This window comes from Cavia porcellus, unplaced genomic scaffold (assembly GCF_034190915.1).
Source record: "Cavia porcellus strain 051 isolate PalLab524CR breed Dunkin Hartley unplaced genomic scaffold, mCavPor4.1 scaffold_9, whole genome shotgun sequence".
Taxonomy (NCBI): domain Eukaryota; kingdom Metazoa; phylum Chordata; class Mammalia; order Rodentia; family Caviidae; genus Cavia; species Cavia porcellus.
Window position 1 is genome coordinate 17,326,088 of NW_026947492.1, and position 18,400 is coordinate 17,344,487.

The following is an 18,400-nucleotide window of genomic DNA, read 5'->3' on the forward strand; positions in this document are numbered from 1 at the left end:
GATAGGAAAAGAAGAAGTTAAATTGTCATTATTTGCAGATGACATGATACTCTACATAGAAGATCCCCTAAACTCCATTGAAAGACTCTTAGATATAATAAATAAATTCAGTAATGTAGCTGGGTACAAAATCAATACTCATAAATCAATAGCATTCTTATACACTAACAACAAAATCACAGAGAGAGAAATAAGAGAAGCCACACTCTTCACACTAGCAACCAAAAAAAAAAAAAATGAAATATTTAGGAATTACTCTTACAAAAGAAGTGAAAGACCTATACAGGGAAAATTATTATACACTGAAAAAAGAAATTGAAGATGATCTCAGAAAATGGAAAGACATCCCAAGTTCATGGATAGGAAGAATAAACATTTTGAAAATGGTCATTCTCCCAAAACTGTTATACAGATTCAATGCAATCCCAATAAAAATAGCATCAACACACCTGATAGATCTAGAGAAATCACTTCTAAGGTTCATCTGGAACCAGAAGAGACCTAGAATATCAAAGGCAATTCTAAGCAACAAAGGCAAGGTAAGAAGCATCACAATCCCTGATTTGAAGTTATACTACAAAGCAACAGTAGTAAAATCAACATGGTACTGGAATCAAAACAGAGCAGAGGATCAATGGAATAGATTAGAAGATACAACCACAACTACAAACACACTCAACCACCTTATCTTCGATAAAGGAGCCAAGCAGTTTCACTGGAAGAATGACAGTCTTTTTAATAAATGGTATTGGAAAAACTGGCTCTACATTTGCCAAAAACTAAAACTCAACTCAAGCCTATCACCATATACTAAATTAAAATCTAAATGGATTAAAGATCTGAATATTAAAACAGAAACACTAAATCTATTCGAAGACAAATTAGGTAGAAACCTTGAAGACATAGGGGTAGGTAGAGAATTCATGAACAGGACTCAAACTGCACGGGAAATACTTCCCAGAATCCATAACTGGGACTACCTCTTATTAAAAAGTTTCTGTGAGTCAAAAAAAAAAAAATCTCCAGCATAGTGAAAATAAAACCCACAAATTGGGAAAAGATCTTAGTGAACTCCCCCTCAGACAAAGGACTTTTGTCTAAAATATATAAAGAATTAAAAAAAAAATCAGACCCCCAAAATTCAAAGACCCAATCCCAAAATGGGCATCTGAGATGAATACACACTTCTCAGAGGAAGAAATACAAATGGCAAATAAATACCTGAAAAAATGTTCATCATCATTGGTTATTAGGGAAATGCAAATTAAAACCACACTGAGATTCCATCTCACTCCGAAAGGATGGCCAGGATCAAGAAAACCAACAACAACAAGTGATTGAGAGGCTGTAGGGAAAAAGGAACCCTCCTACACTGTTGGTGGGAGTGTAGACTAGTACAGCCTTTGTGGAGGTCAGTCTGGAGATTTCTCAAAAAGCTGGGATTGGAAGTCCCATTTGTTCCAGCTATTCCACTACTAGGCATCTTCCCAGAAGAACTGAAAGCATCATACCAAAGTGATATATGCGCACCTATATTTATAGCAGCGTACTTTTTAATTGCTAGATCATGGAAATAACCCAAATGTCCATCAACCGAGGAATGGATAAAAAAGCTGTGGCACTTCTATACAATGGAGTACTACTCAGCTATAAAGAAGGATCACATTGAGGTATTTATCAATAAATGGGCACAGCTGGAAACCTTGTTGATAAGTGAACTAAATCAAACTCGCATCTGTGAACTCTGAATAGTTTCCCTAGTGTAGGAAATGAATCAAATATATAAAAGTATGTGATAACCATGATTCCCCATTATATGGCCTTGAAGCCTTATAAAATTTTCACTCATTAATTGGAATTCCTTTATTCTGGGATGTTTGATATTATGGCCAGTAATGCGATGAACAGCTACTTTGAAGAAAATAAGACATAATAACAGCCAGTGCCGATTTAATACCATCTTGTCTTAAAGCTGCACCAAACTATGAATCTTCTTTCCCCATTGTTTTTATCATGTTGTAATTTGCTGGATTTTATCGTATGTGGTAGTATAAACAAAAATTGTCATAGGCAAAGAGATAATATTGAAACCATTGATCATTTTTTCTGTTAGCTGGTTCTAAGTACTCTACAATGCTTTCATCCATTTGAATGGTGTTACACAGTCTTGATATGTTTGATGCTATAGCATATGAAGTTATATTCAAATATTTCAAAGAAAAAGTCACTATGGTAACTACTATTAAGCTGGGTTATTTGGTGGTGAAGCACTAGGTTGCTGAAAGTGTCATGCTTTAACCTGTATTGTTATGCTGTTATGTCCCCTTTTATCTCATCCTCTCCCTTATTCATTAAAAAATTAAAAAAAAATATCAACCAATAAAAAATGCTGCTGGGTCTGTAGGGAAAAAGAAACCCTTTACAACTGTTGGTTAGAGAGTAGGCTAGTACAAAACTGTGGAAATCAGTGTGGAAATTCCTCAAAAAATTAGGATTAGAGGTCCCATTCAACCCAGGTATTCCCCTTCTGTGTATCTTCCCAGAAGGATTGAAAAACATCACACCACAGTGACATATGTGAAACCATAAGGTTCAAAATATACAATAGTCACTGTGAAATGGGAGGAAGCTGTTCAATAAAAAGAAGAAACTAAGATAGGGGAAAAGAGAAAGGATAGAAGGGAAAAGAAAAAAAATGCAAGTTAGTTATACCATTAGTGTCACTTAGTTCACTGAATAGAAAGGTTATGCTAATATTGATTGAAGAAATTTTTATGCCCATATTTTGTACTTGAGTGACTAAAGATAGTGATGTGTAATTTATCAACAATTGTTACTTTTTCATTATTTTGTTGTGAAAATTTGTTTAACCTTTTCTTCTTAATATTTACAAATAAAGTAAAAGAAAAAAAATAAATTCCACAATTTTCCAAAGACAGCCTAAAAGTAATGACTTGGTATCTGTTTTGGCCTTTTACTCAAGCTGATATATTTCTACGAAATTATTCTTTCTATACATTATGTAAGGCATATCAGTTGCCTGAAAATAATATCTACAACCTATTCTTGCCCTACTCCAGCTTAAAAAATACTCATGTAAAATAGAGAAGCCTAGACAATGTACAATGCTTCTTTTGAATCGAAGGAAGCCAATAGGTCTTGGAGCAGAAAGATGTAAAATTTACATGTCTGATCGTAATACTGGTGCTTATTATAAGTAACACATTTATGCGCCTTTATAGCAACTCTGCAAAGTATATAATATGAAGCAAAGGTACCATTTTTATACAATGACAACACTGGGTTGAGCTCAAAATATATCCTGCTTTCAAGAATTTGGATGTGTGTTTTGTATAAGATTTTGAGATTTTATGATTCACATAACTTTAAAATTATTTTTTCTGTGCCATGCCTTTGTCAGTACTGTAAGAATTCCAGACTGAATACGTGATATTCGAAATAATCTCCCAGATTCAGTGTTCCTGAAATTCTCTGGTAGGCTAAAGCAAATGTCTCTCAAATATATCCATGGTACTCAGGAAATTTACTTTTTATGAAAGAGGGCGGAGCTTTCCAAAAGTACTGCAGTGAGGATCTTGATATGGACAGATGTATGATCCAGACTGGTCCTTAATCCTAAATGCAATCATGTCCATTCTTACAACTTTGCATAGTAAATTTCACTCAAAACTGTCTCTTCTTTTGAGATAGCAAAAGGCAGAAATAAGAGTGATACAACTACAACCTAAGCTGGAACAGACAATGAACCATCTATAGGTCTTCCTGAAGGAATGAAAACAAATCAAAATTTTACTGTGGGCCCATTATCTCTATTGTAGGAGAATAAATATCTATTGGTTTAAAATACATCATTAGTGGAAATTTGTTCCATATAAAACTACTAAAGAGTCCAAGAGAATATATTTTCATCAGCACCTTGAAGGAAGAATTTCCCCACACACTGCGTTATAAGTTGTGTGGAGCTCATGACACTGCAGGCTAAGACTGCAGGCTGTACTTGAATTTATCCCAAATGCTTGTGGTAGGAGAGATCATATATGTGGGAAGTTGTTATAGAGTCTTAACGATAGAAAGCTCATCTACTTCTATGCTTGTCTACTTGAAACAGTAAAACCAATCGAATACACTATTCCCTTACTTGCAGTAAGGACCACTTTGCATTTTTGTTCAGTGACTAGACTGATGTCTTAATGTTCTTTTAATATTTAATCTAAAACTTGCATTTACAATTTGACAAATTTATCAAATCATTTTTAATATTGAAAAAAGATTCAATCAAAAGTGCATACACAGTTCAGGAGAAAAATTTGTATAAATAGTTTAAAATTAAATTTGTTTAAACATCATGAGATTAGTCCAAGTTACCCTTAATCTCTGTATATACAAAAGAAGTTGACATGGTGGCCATTAGATCCCAGACATTTATTAATTTTCTTCTGAAGTATGTATACATATTTTTTTACTCTGTATACGGTATGATTACATTTTATCTTTTTAAAAATGTACCTAAATCTTAATTAAGCACTTAGTTCTACTTAATTCTGAGGCTTTCCCAAGGAAATTAAATCCCATTTTTTAAACAATGCTTTTTTTTTTTTTTTTCAAATTGAATGAATCTATACAGCTCTCCATGGAAATTTAATATTAACTCAAAGTGCATATAATTCATTCAAATACATTCTTGTCCCAATCCTCAGGAAAACCCACCCTCTTACCCATTTAACTATATTAGCTCTGGTTTCAATCAGGAAAGAACAATATTGTCATTATAATAATAAAATCTGTGATATTTACTTGCCTTTTCTCTTCTAACACCTATTTTTTCTGAAACATTTCCAGACTGTCTTATCAGAATATTTTATTGCTTTGTTCCAAATATCATCAAGTCATACTTTGACATTTTTCTGTCTGGTTTCTTTTCTTGGCCCTGATAAGATCCCACTTTATCAGTTACCTACATCCTCCCAACAACTTTCTGCAATGCGTTCTTCACATCCTTGTTCCTCAGGCTATAGATCAGGGGATTCAGCATTGGAATCACTGTGGTGTAGAACAGAGAAGACACTTTCTCCTGGTCCATAGTATTGCTGGAAGGGGGCGTGAAATACATGAATTTTATAGACCTGAAAAAGATGCCCACTGCCATGAGATGGGAGCTCCAAGTGCCGAAGGCTTTGGAACATCCTTCTCTGGAGTGAATATGGACGATGCTGGAAAGATTGAAACCATAAGAGATGAGGACAGCTAGTGTAGGTCCTAAGGTATTAACTCCTCCGATAATAAACAGCAGTACCTCGTTAATGTGAGTGCTGGAGCAAGACAGAGTCAGTAAGGGCAGAATATCACAGAAATAATGACTCACATAATGAGACCCACAGAAAGACAACATTGCCATACGGGTGGTGTGGACTGTGGCCCCAAACAAGCCCAGTGAGTATACTACAGCCATCATTATGGAGCTGACCCTATGAGACATAATGATTTTATAAATAAGCGGCCTGTAGATAGCAACGTAATGTTCATAGGCCATGGTCGTCACAAGGTGGCCTTCTGCAATGACAAAAACAAGGAAGAAGTAGAGCTGAGTCATGTACACCAGGAAGGAGATAATGTTCCTTTCTGACAAAAAGTTAACCAGCAAAATTTAGGGGTAATGACTGAGGAGTGGCACAGGTCAATGAGGGACAAATGAATGAAAAAAATAATACAATGGAGAGTGAAGTTGAGAGCTGATGATGACCAAGAGGATGATGCCCAGGTTGCCCGCCACTGTGACCACATTCTCTCTTTTCCAAGAAAAGAGAGAAAGCGTTGCCACTGAAGCTCTGGGCATTTTGTTAACCCTTCAAGGATGAAATCAGTCACACAAGAGCAGTTCGAAGGAGCAGTTTCTTACAAAATATTATCTGCAGGAAGAATAAGAGAGAGGAGGAACATTAGATATATTTTTTAATTCCCAAAGCAGAAAGATCTTTCTGATTATTTTCTGCTTGATGGCTTGTTATGTGTCAGGATTTTGTTCTTTCCAAGGACCTCTTGAAAATTCAAAGAGTCTGAATGGAAGAGGCTTGGTTCCAATCACACCCTTCTACTTCAACATTCCAGTTTAAGGCAGTGCCCTTTGCTTTTGTAGCTTCATTTTGAGAGGTGTTAATTATTACATTTGCACAAAAAACACAATCTTCACAGACTGCTGGGGACCTGGTCAAAATTCCCATCTTCCTTTATGAGGGGTACAGCAAACAGTGAAAAAAATACCCCTCAAGACAATATGGAACTGTAGGGCAGGCCTGGAATGTCAGTGCCTCACGATGGGCAAAGACCAAGACCTCTTTTGCTGCCCCACTTTTATTTTTTCCAGGGAGAAGTGCAGAGACAGGGTGAAGAGACACTTCCTAGAACATAGATAAAGTAACAGAAAAAGTTAGAGGTCACAAAGAAAGAAGTTAAGGCCCTTTGCCATACCTGGGTACTTGCCCTCTCTGTATGGTCCTCACTAGAGTTCATCCTGCTCTGTGAGCACCACAGCCTCTGAGCATTAAAGTCTCAGCAGTGGCCAGGAGAAAGGGGAGTTTCCCTGTTCCAAACCAACCCACAAGGCAAGGCAAGCCCTGGCTTTGAGCAGACCCTAGCATCAATTTATTATTTGTGGTCCCCAACATTTCTCCTTTCTGTGTATTTGATTGTAGAAGTTGAGTCAGAGTTAGCTAGGGCTGTAGAACCACTAGACATTGATGAGTTTAAGCTCTTCCATGGCTAAGAGTAAAATCAGATGACATAAACAAATCACTATGAGTGTAACAATATACAACCGGAAGTAAGCCTTGAGATATTTAAAAGAATATAATTGGTGGAGGGTATCAGAAAATTTACCTCAATCTTGTATTTGTTTACCAAAACCTTGCATTTGTTCATCACACTAATTTGTAATTAGAGCTTGGTATCTGTTTTGTTCTGTATCTTTTAAGCCTGCATGTAGGAAGCATGAGCAGCAGAAGAGACAGCCACCCAGATCTGCAGCACTGAAGAGATGATTTTAGCAAAATTAGAGTTTGTATAGAGATCATGTTAATCTACATTTTTGTTTACAGTATTAAAATACCTCAGTACATGCCAAAGCATCTTCAGACTCTGACCTCAGGGTTTCCAAATCTAGATCCGAAGTTATAAAAGTAGGATATTTCAATTTCTCAACCCGCATACCTGAACCAATATAATTAGCATTCTATACAATTGGGAGATGTCCTCAAAGACGTCTATGAAGAGGTCTCAAATGTAAAAAGCACTGGTAGAAATGGCTACAAACCACTTCAGATTCTGGTCTTCTTTCTTCTGTCCTCTGAATGAACATCTTGTGTGAGCCTAGACTTTTTCAGGGTGGATGTGATGGAAAAAAGTGTGGTGCCATTTTTTTCTTACAGCAAGTTTAGATTCTTCTAGTTACAGAAGCAGTAAAGCAGTAGGGTTGACTTTCAAGCATTAAATAAACAGTACTGCCCATCCTGATGCATCCCTCCTCCTGTCCATCATCCAAGACAAACCCTCACTGACCATCCTTCCAAAGGAGGTAGAATAAAACTGAAGGTTTTATGGATCACTGACAATTTGTTCCTAAGTTTCAATAAGAGCAGAAACATTTCATATTGTCTAAAGTATCAAGAGTGATAATTTTTCATTGAGTCATTTGGATAATAAAAATTGTTACTTTGATTCATAATACAGTGTTATCACTGTAACATGGCTTTAAACTGGTTTTTCAAAATGAGAAAGATCAATGTATATATGCCATATGTAAAACAATAGCTTGGTTTTATTTTTGCAAAAAATAATATTTGTGATCAAAAATGTATGAAAAGTTGCTAAAGATATATTTTCATTGTATACCTTCTGTAACTGTGAAGGATTCTCAATATAGGTGTTGATTTAAAGGCACAATTAGATAAGGCTCTATCTCCAAGAGCACATGAGATTGCAGCAAGTTATATAATATGCTAAGAGAAAAGGCTCTTGAATATCAACATTCATGTCCAAGTAGCCCATCAACAACTGTGAAGCTGGACCATCTGTAGGCAGATGCTCTGACCTTGCTCCTTGAATCTTAAGAATCAGGGTGATAAAACAGATTCAAACAAATGTCAGCACACTGTGAAAGTCAGCCCAGGTAGAGATGGGCATTTTGGCTTTAGATCCATTCAGTGGGTACCACAGTTTATGAATGGATTTACACAAGCTAACAAATTGCCTTTCATAATCCCAAATGATACAGAATTTTTCCATGATGAAGAGTGGTCTAGAGTCAGCTCCACAGGATGTATGTCTCTTTGTGATACAGAGATATTCCTCATGATTTTGAGACTAAAACTACTGATCTATTAGGGTGAAAAAAACTAATCCGTGTATGCTTTGATGAGCTCAGTAGTTTGAAGAAAGTACCAGAGAGGTAGCAGTATTTTATGTGTCTATAGATAATTGCTGAATCACTTAAAAATTTCAAAACAAAATGTGTGTGACTAAATACATTTAAGAAACTAATGTAGCACAGTATCCTTTTATTAAAGTTAATTCACTTGGCCCACATTGGCAATTTGTAAGAGCTATGAAGAAATAATTTTTCATATGCTTGCAGGCATAAAAGAATGAAGCACTGAAATTGAAAGGGGTGGGGAGGGTGAAGAAGTTGTTAGAGAAAGCCGTGGGTAGCAAGAAGAGTGGTTCATAGCCACATGGAAGGTCTCCAGAAAACTATTTTTTAGTGGTAAAAAGAGACCCTCAAAATAAAAAGTTATCTAATACGCCAGAAAATTTGATCATGTGAAAATAGACACAAATCCTTATGATAGTTCATGTGCAAAACAATTGGTCCCCCACTTCATGCAGATGAACATTTTGTTTTGTTTTGTTTTTAATATATTCAGCTCAAAGAGGCAGGGGAATATGAAATGTGAAACATTTAAATATCCTATGAAAGTAACTGAGTGAGTCCCTTACGGATGATCAAGCATAATAAGGGATTCACATCTATGCCATTTCACTGAAAATGAACATTTTTTGCATGCAATGAAAATAAGCAACTACTCTTTGTTGTACTTTCTATAAGCAGATAAAATGATGCTTTATTTTTCTGCATGTTTGTCTCCCCTGCGTTTAGTGACTTATGATGTTACTATCTTTGAAGATTTGTCTACAACTATAGTATAACACATAAAATTGACTGCTCCCATTTCTGAGACACATAAAACCATTACCAAGAAAAGTGACTGGATTTTGTAGTATCTGCTATTTAAGAATGGAAGATTACGCACTGCTCATTACATCCATCATGAAATCACTCATAAATTTACTATATGTAAAAATAAAGTATGTATCTGTTTAATAGGAGTAAAAATAAAATTTGTTGTAAATGTATAACTTTACAACAATTCTCATAAATCACTAGTTTTTAAACATACAACTCTCTAGAGTAGGTATTGATTTATTACTTTCATCCACAGGAAAAATAGCTTTTAATAAAAATAAATCTAAACTAATTTCTTTAAGGCTACAAAATACATAGTTACAGTAATTGCAGAAACCCCACTGTTGTCCCTTTTAAGGTATACTTTCATTTAAAAGACAGGAAAATTGAACAGACAGAATTTTACATTCCAAAGTCTGTTAGACTTTGTTAAAGCAGATGTGTTTATCAAAATAATAGAATGCTTAAATTGAATCCTTTAGGTAGAGAATGAGTTCGGAATTTGCATGAGATTCAAAGACAGTGGGAAGGAGGTCTTCCTATACAGCATGTGCTGATCTGTCCCAAGATAATGTTATGAAACACCTGCATGGAGGTCATCAGAACAAAATCTTTATTAATTTCACATCTTCTACTCTGTGGCTGAATGGTGGCATCCACAGAAATGTTTCTTACTTGGAGATAGAAGGATGGACTAAACCCTGACTCCAATCCAAGGTGTAGGTCTGTGTGACCCGAGTATGTTATTTTCCTTGGGGCTTCTTTCCTCCTACCACTGAAGAAATAGCTGATAAGATAACGTCTGCTCAGAATCTTACAAATATTAGATCCCCAGGATATTATCAGTTACTGTTCTCTTATTTTTTAATTCATGCAATGCTTCATGAATTTGTTTTATGAATTATTCCAAAGGAGCAAGTACCCTTAACTAGGGACTTGGACGGGAAAGGAAGCAAGTGCACTCATTGATCGAGATGATCCAGAGAAAACAGTGTTTGTTTCTGGCTCTCAGCAAGAAAAGCACTCTTGCATTTGGAAAAGCAAACAAAACTAAACTAAAACCAAACAGTAAAACACTTAGGATTATTTTGAAATACATATGAATTGAAAGATTTCTGTGGTTCCTACAGTGACTGTGGAAAAATTGTCAAAATTCAATGTTCAAGGAAGGCTATAAATAGGACTCATGAATTAGACTGCAGAATCTCTGACTGCCTTGGGCCACCTCTCTCTGCCCTGTTAGGGACCTTTAGGGCAGCAAACTGCTCACATTAGCACTGGGAGCAACAGGAAGATACAGACACAATTGCTGTCTGCCTAGCTGAACATGTGTCAGCCTTTCCACATCCAAAATGATCTCAGCCATTTATTAAACACTCACCACATGGTTAAGAGCCCAGACATAGCTTTGTTTTGTTAATTTAGTAATGTGATTGCCACCGGTGCCTTTTGCTTGGCATGATTTAACTATACAAAGTCATCTACAAAAGTAGATGCACAGGCAAGCCAGTACGACAGACATCAGGACAATCAGAGATTGAAATACTTATTTCTGCAAAATGTGTTTGACTCATTTGCAATATTTCCAACAGGAAATAGCAACACCAAAATGCAGATAATGCAAAATTGAGCCATTGAAATTAAGACATCCAGGTTATATACAGACAAAAAATAAATAAGTAATCTGTGTTACACTCAGTGTTATCCTACTCCAGTCAAAGTCTTTGGGTAACTTATTGCTTTTTACAGTGTTTTGATGTCATTTAAAAATAAATAAATAAAATATAAAACAATAAATGAATACTGCTAGGAGTCAGTCTACCTGGAATAAATCTTCACTTTGCCACTTGTCAGTTGTGTGACTGAGGTCAAATTATACTACCCAAGATCTATAATGTCCTCAATATTCTAACCTGTAAAAGATTGGATATGTGTGTTTTTTATAACTGAGTTATAAGAAGTTAAAAAGTTTTTAAATTCTAGTATATATTAATTGTAATAAAGTTGGTAATACAAATATAATATAATGAATAACAAATTTCAATTAAAACAATTCAAACACCCTGAAGGACCACATGACCTGCTGAGACAGTGAAACTCACCTTAAGGCAATCACCTTCAAAATTTGGCATTCTAAATTACTCAGAAATGTTTTGATGGGATTCAGAAATATACAACAACTAGGTCCCCAAAGGCTTATGAAATCTCTCAAGTGTGAGCTCCATGTGCAATATATAATTAATAAAAATGCAGACTAAAGTTCAAATCTCAAAAGCTTTCATCGCCCTTGGGATTGGTCCCTATTAGTCAAAATGAATGATAAAGTATATTTTGTCCATGTAAATAACACTAGAATTTACTAAGTGTTTTGCCTAAAATTATCATTCCTGACAAAGTTTCTGTCCGTATCTTACTCTAGCTTATCACAAAGAGCTCTGCCCGGGAAAGCTCTTGAATTCTTCCTGTTTAGTAGCCCACCTGATTTCTGTCTTATATTCAGCAAGGAAATACCAGGTGCCAAGTAGAGTTATCACTGGAACAAATTTAGTTAAAGCATCTCTCTTCTGTGAAGAATGATTTTAATATTTTGATTAGTTAAGGGTACTTGTTCAAATCCTAACTTCTGACTCTGTGCACCGTTATCAGGTTATGTACAGATTTCTGTAGAACAACAATGTAAATAAACTGTTGATCCTTTCACACATGTAACTCATCAGCACTCCCTTCTCCTTATCTTTGCATGTTGTTTCTGACAAGTTAATGCCACCTCGTTTTTACATACCCACATGTACTTCCCATACTCTGTGTACAGTGGGCACCTGCTTAAAGCCACCATAATGTTTACTGCTTGCTACTCCATGGTTTTCTGTCTCAGTGCTTCATTCCTGTCTCTGTATCCTTAACTTTAAAGTGAGTCTGTTGAAGGTTCTTGCAGTGAGAATGTAGCATAAAGTGAAGGGAAAGTCCTGGGTCTTCCTCTGAAACTATTGGATTCACCAGGATTCATCAGCGCTCACTTCCCTGCACATAGGACCCCAGACTGAGTGCTTACCTCCCCACAGCCCAGAGGACATGTAATCTCAGGGCTGTGGACTGTGTTTTTGCTCTAGAAACTTTTCTAACTCTGTTTCCCTTTTATGTAGAAGTTTCTCTTTATGTGTCTCCTGCTCTTTGATTCTTGCTGTCTATTTTCTTTGGAAGATACCAAAATTTTGCTATAGTATCTGCAGTTGTGACTTTAAATTTACTTTTTGAGGATGTATAAGAATCCATATGATTTTAAATTTAATTCTGCCTTTCGGGAACTTTTTGAGGGATTATCAGAAATCTTTGTCTTTCTTTTGCATCACTTAGGTTTTTTGTCACATTGCTTTTTTTGTATCTTCTGCTGCTCATAATATAATTTACTCAGTTAATATTTTATTTGTTTATTCTTCAACTATGTCTAACTTATAGCTGTATTTTTTCCATCCACTTTTTAAATTTTAACATCTAGATATTTCTTTCTAGAAGAGGCATTTAGTTATAATTCAAATATTATACCAACTTTTTCTAGATCCTCAGTTATTTTTAGTATCTCATCAATTTTTTTTACAATCTTATGTTTTTTCATTGCTTTAGTATTTTCTGGTACACATTGTTTGGGTTTTCTTTCTCTTTTTTACTTTTCTTAGTACATGCTTGCAGTAGATATTTAAAAGTTTAATGCCTAACATCACAGTCTTCTGAGTTCTGAACTTGCGAGAAGTACAGGATGTATTTTAACACATACATTTGGTGATTCTATCTTAACAAAATTTGGCTTCCTGGTGCTCTCAAGCACATGATTAATTTTGTGAGGTGGTGGCTAGGCTCTTTCTACAGCAGTGTAGTAAATGCTTCTTTCAGGATGACTAGTTTTCTAAAAGAGGAAGGAGAAAGAGTGAAAGTTATTTATTCCTAATCAGTCAGAGACGTTCACAGGGAAAGAAACTGCAGCATCTAAGTATCCACTTAATGGTTCACAATAACCTTTTACAGGTCCTCAGCATGCAAACAAAATTCATTGAGTTTTTAATGTTCCTCTTTGTTGTATGTAATTCTTCTCACTCATAATTGATCATTTTTTGTTTGTCAGTTATTTACTTTTTCTGAAATAATCTTCTGCAGCTTGATTTACTAAAAGTTTTGAATTTTTAGGCAGCCAGGCTTATTTCACAGAATGTTGGAACAAAAGAATTGCAAAGTAATGAAGGTATAAAATAAAGACACAAATGTGAAAGCTGTCAAGAATATTAGAAAGAAAAGTTTCTAGGGGCAAAATAGAAGTGTCCCTCTTGGAGAAAATGGTGAAGCTTTGATAAAGGCAAAATTATGAAAGGCAATATTCATCATGACACTACCTCAATATCTCTGCTCATTGACTGTGATTTTTAATTTTACTCATGCTATCTTAGGTCTGAGTCACTCTCTTGTCTCTGAGGAAAATGTCACATATTCACAACCTGAAGAGAGTTTTTGTGTTTTAGCTGATGATTTTAGTCCATGATGAGCTGACTCTGAGATATAAACAGCACAGCAGAGGAAGATAGTGAAGGAAAAGATGTTCAACTCATGGCAGCCACAAAGACAGAGAGCGAGGAGGAGCTCGCCACAACAGGGCGCCCTTCCTGGCCCAGCCCCTGTGACCCACTTCCACCATCACATTCAGCTACTGAACTCTTCTGTGGAGGAAGCAGTCTGCTGAGGAGTTTAGCACACCTGTGCCCAGAACATCTGCCTCACATGTGAACATTCCGGTGAGCGTTTTACTCTAAATGGTAGACCTTACTCTACCAAGCAGTGTAGCTAGGAGTCCTCAAAGGCTGTGTCAAATGATTTGCGTTTAAATGACAAGGCAAATTTGGTAAAAGTAATAAAATGTCAGTGTCTTGAATAATGATCCTCAAAGTTTTAGGACTTCTTGGATAGTCTTTCAAGATAATTGTCTTCTATCTGGTGAAATAAAGCACTGTTTTAGAGCAAAGAGCTTGTTTTCACCATAGAGAAAAAATTGAAAATTGCTAAAAGTGTCATTGAAGAACTGATGTTCCACTGCTTTCTAAAATTTCTTTTTCACTTATCTTTAATAAAGTTCCTGGTTCTCTTTCCCCTGCACAACTTCTCTGAAAAAAATATGCTTACATTTGAGAAATCTACTTTTCATTTTCCAAGAAGCTCTAGAACAAATGGTACTTAGCTAATATCCTGCCAATATGCATGGGAGCCAATTTTTTGTCAGAATTAAAGAATCACCTTCACATATTTTATTTGTACCTTAAATTATGCATCTGTAGCAATTTTAAAATGATTTTCTAAGTTTCATGCTCTGAATCCATAAAAATAACAATACACATCTATGATATATGCTGACTTTCTGAAAAATTAAAATGAAAGCCCTTATTAAGAATACATGCAAACATAAACAGTACAATGATTTTATAAGTATTGTAATTATTTCTTACAGTTTTACATTAAGCAATTTTAAAGTATTCATTATATTTCATTTTGCAAAAAGAAAAAGTGAGTTTCATGTTTTAAAAATCCAACAACTCTTTTTATACTACATTTAGACTATATTTTATACTACATTTTATACTATATTTAGAATACTAATTTTGGAGTGACTTCAGACTAAAAAAATGTGGCAGACACCAGCACACACATATGCAGAGATAACATCCATTTCTCCAGACATTCATGGTTTGTTAAGGGCATCAGACAAATAAATCTTACTCAGAGTGAACTATGTAAAGTGGCAGTGATTACAAAGTGCTAAGAACTGTAAAGGGAAAATAACTTCATACTGTGTGGGTTATTTAAGACCAAATCACCATGGGGTTTAATTTCAATCCATGTACACTTTGTCTCGCATTTTATGTTTCCTGCTAACAAGGATAAGTTCTAACAGGAATTAATGCATGTAATGCAACTGTTGGCAAAAGCAAAGACTAAAGAAGCAAATTACTATTTTAATTTAATGACCCAATCTGGAACAACATTTTTTATCACATGAACTCTTTTACTACACAGAAGATGCACCTCGCAGAATCAGGCTATCATCAACATGTCAGGGTGGTGTGTGGGTAGATACTGTGTGATGTTACTCAGTTATGGTTTTTCCAAGGCATATGCACAGGCATAGATACCCGTGCAGCCTATGCCTTAGTTACAGAGATAGGGTCTCAACAAGCCACTAAGTCATCCAAGATGGTCTCAAATTTGCAATCCCCCTGCCTTTGCTTCCTGGAGCATTGGGATAACAGGTGTGCTCCATCACTTCTGACTTAGAAATACCTTAAATAAAAAGGATTCTGAATTAAAAGACCAATGTCTTGTATTTGATTGAAGTAAATATCTAGCTATGAAGAAATCCTGGTAAAAATCCCAAAACTTCCTTGCACAGTTTCCTTCCACCTGCTCAAGAAAATACCTTTCTTCTTAGACTCTTCTTCAGAGCAACTTTGACATCTTTGTTCCTCAAGCTAGAGATAAGGGGTTCAGCATAGGTCCCACATTTGTGTACAAGAACGAGGCCACTTTTCCATGGACCATAATCTCTACATCAGAAAGTTGGAGGTACATAAATGATGCTGCCCCAAAGAAAAGCGTAACAGTCACTATGTGGGAGCTGCATGTGTTGAAGGCTTTCATTCTGCCCTACATTGAACTGATAGGGAGGATGTTGGAGACGATAAAACCATAGAAGATAAAAGTGGTGCTGACAGATGTTCAGGCCAACCAGAACAAAGACCACAACTTCATTCTCATAAGTGCTGGTGCAGGAAAGCTAGAGAAGGAGGAGGATGTCACACAAGTAATGGTTGATGGTGTTGGAATCACAGAAAGTCAATCTCATCATACAGAGAGTGTGGACCAGAGAACCCCAACATCCCATCACGTATGCCCCAAATACGTACAGACCACAGACCCACGGGGACAGATTAACACTGTATAGCAGTGGCTTGTAAATGGCAACATAGTGATCATAAGCCATTGCTGTCAGTGTGTAACAGTCTGTGCTCACAAGGAAGCAGAAGAACTAGAGCTGAGGCAGATACCCTGGGTAGGAAATGGTGTTTTCCTCCAGTAGGAAGCTCATTAACATTTTGGGGGTAAAGATAGAAGAGTAACAGATGTCAATGAAAGACAGATTAAAAAGGAAGTAATGCAGGGGTGTGTGGAGGTGTGCATTCAGTGAGATTAAAGCAATCAAACTCAGATTGGCCACCACAATCACCACATAGAGCCCTAGGAATATGGAGAAGAGAGGGAGCTGGAGCTTTGAGCTTTCTGTTAGGCCCTCCAGGATAAATTCTGTCACCAAGGAGTGATTTCTGTCTGTTGTTTTTCTTCGGGAATTCATCTACAAAGATGGAAGAAGAGCCAATTAGAGGACAAGTGAATTGTCTGAGTCACTTCTTATACATCAAATATCCACACTCAAGGGCACTTTGGACTCTGGGTGCACAGTGACGACTTCTGATTTGTGCAAACTGCAGCACCAGAGGATGTTTCCGGGTGCCTGAATGTGAGAGATTTGAGCAATTGAGGTTTGCACAGAGCTTCTGGAAGGCTTAGGATTTGAGAATAAGTTTGACATCAAACAAACACATGATAATTTGGTGCCACTACTTTAATGGGGTTGATATTTTAACCTGCACATCTGTTTCATAATGTCAAAATATTAAATGTCAGCAATTTTATAACCACTAAATTTCTCCAGTCCATAGCTTTCACTTGGATAGGTGGACTTCCATGGCAGCGTGGATCAGATCCACAGAGGGTGGACCTCTGAGGGCCTGTGGTCAGGTCCTTAGATAAGTGAGGGTTATCACTGTGTGAGGTACATGAGGGCAGGGAGAAAAGATGGAAAGTTCAAGGATGGCGTAGACCTGGAAGATGTGGTGATTTACAAAATGAGTTCTGTAGACAGGGAGAAGGACAAACCTGAGAGAGACTGACAGGTGAGGAATGGATGGACCTGGAAAGTTATCTAAGGCTCAAGGTTAGCACAGAGTTCAGAGGTGGAGTGGGGGATACAACAGAGAGTGAGAAGGGGTGAGTTCATAATTCAGGACAATGGATGGGGTTAAATCTGGAACGCAGTAAGAAAAGGAGATAGAATAGGAGCCTAGGCAGAGTGAAGGACGAGGAAAAATAAGGAACAAAGTGTAGAGAGAAAAGTAGGTTTTAAAGTGAAGGACAGAGGAAAATGTATGGTAAGATAGTGAAAAGTAAGGCAGGGTTTTCAAATGAGTGGTGTTTGTGAGACTCTAATGATAAACAGAGTGTCAGAGTTGGGGAGGTATTTTTATAGTGTCTTACCTCTTGAAAGACTGTAACTTTGCTCAAGACAATCTACATCATTCACTATATATACCTTTTACACAGCATAGTCCTGACACAGAGTAAGGGTGAAAAACTTATGTGTTGTTACCTGGGGAATTAAAGGTCATTCAAATGGCCCTTCTGCAGACTGGCCCACAAGTGTGTCCCTTGTTTATTTTCAATGTCTTTGTGTTATTCTTTTTAGCTCTGGGCTCTGCAGAGGTAAGTGTCATCCCTACCTCAGATATGATTGGGTTAGATAAATACTGGACCTTGCTCAAAGTCAAATAACTAGAATACCAAGAAGTTTAGATCTTGTCACCTGGAAAATCCTCAAGAGACAGAGAATCTGTCTCATCTCACAGTTACTGAAATTTTCATTTTATGCTGTCCATCCTCCCACCTCACTGCAGGTGCTATAGTGACAAAATTCTCAGTGCTGCCCTCAGAAAAAGCACTGAGGGTGCCCGGAGCCCTTCATGCCATCGGTTATGAGGTCAGAATACAAGAATTTTTCTAAGAGGTATGAGATTAGGATAGTCACAGATTTTTTCTTGAGAACTTGGTGCTGGTCCTTATTTTCTCTCTGTGGCAAGTGCTTTGGGAGAAAACAATTTTAATAATGTTAGCAAAAAAAAAAAAAAAAAAAAAAAAGTCCTGTCAGATTTCTTAGGTACCCAAAGTGCTGAGAGCATTGAGACACATGTGGAACAGTCGTGCGACTAATTAGGGAGAAATGTGAAGAATTCATCTCACTGGGCTCTTGCCAAGGAGTCGGCCCAGTTGTAATAGAAG

The 18,400-nt window shown here is 36.5% G+C and overlaps 2 pseudogenes; both read right to left on the minus strand.

Annotated features, from left to right (window-relative positions):
- Positions 1 to 4,975: 4,975 nt before the first annotated feature.
- Positions 4,976 to 7,222, minus strand: LOC100718322 (olfactory receptor 8D2-like; annotated as a pseudogene).
- Positions 7,223 to 15,695: 8,473 nt separating this feature from the next.
- LOC101787917 (olfactory receptor 8B3-like) lies at positions 15,696 to 16,640 on the minus strand (annotated as a pseudogene).
- Positions 16,641 to 18,400: the final 1,760 nt, after the last annotated feature.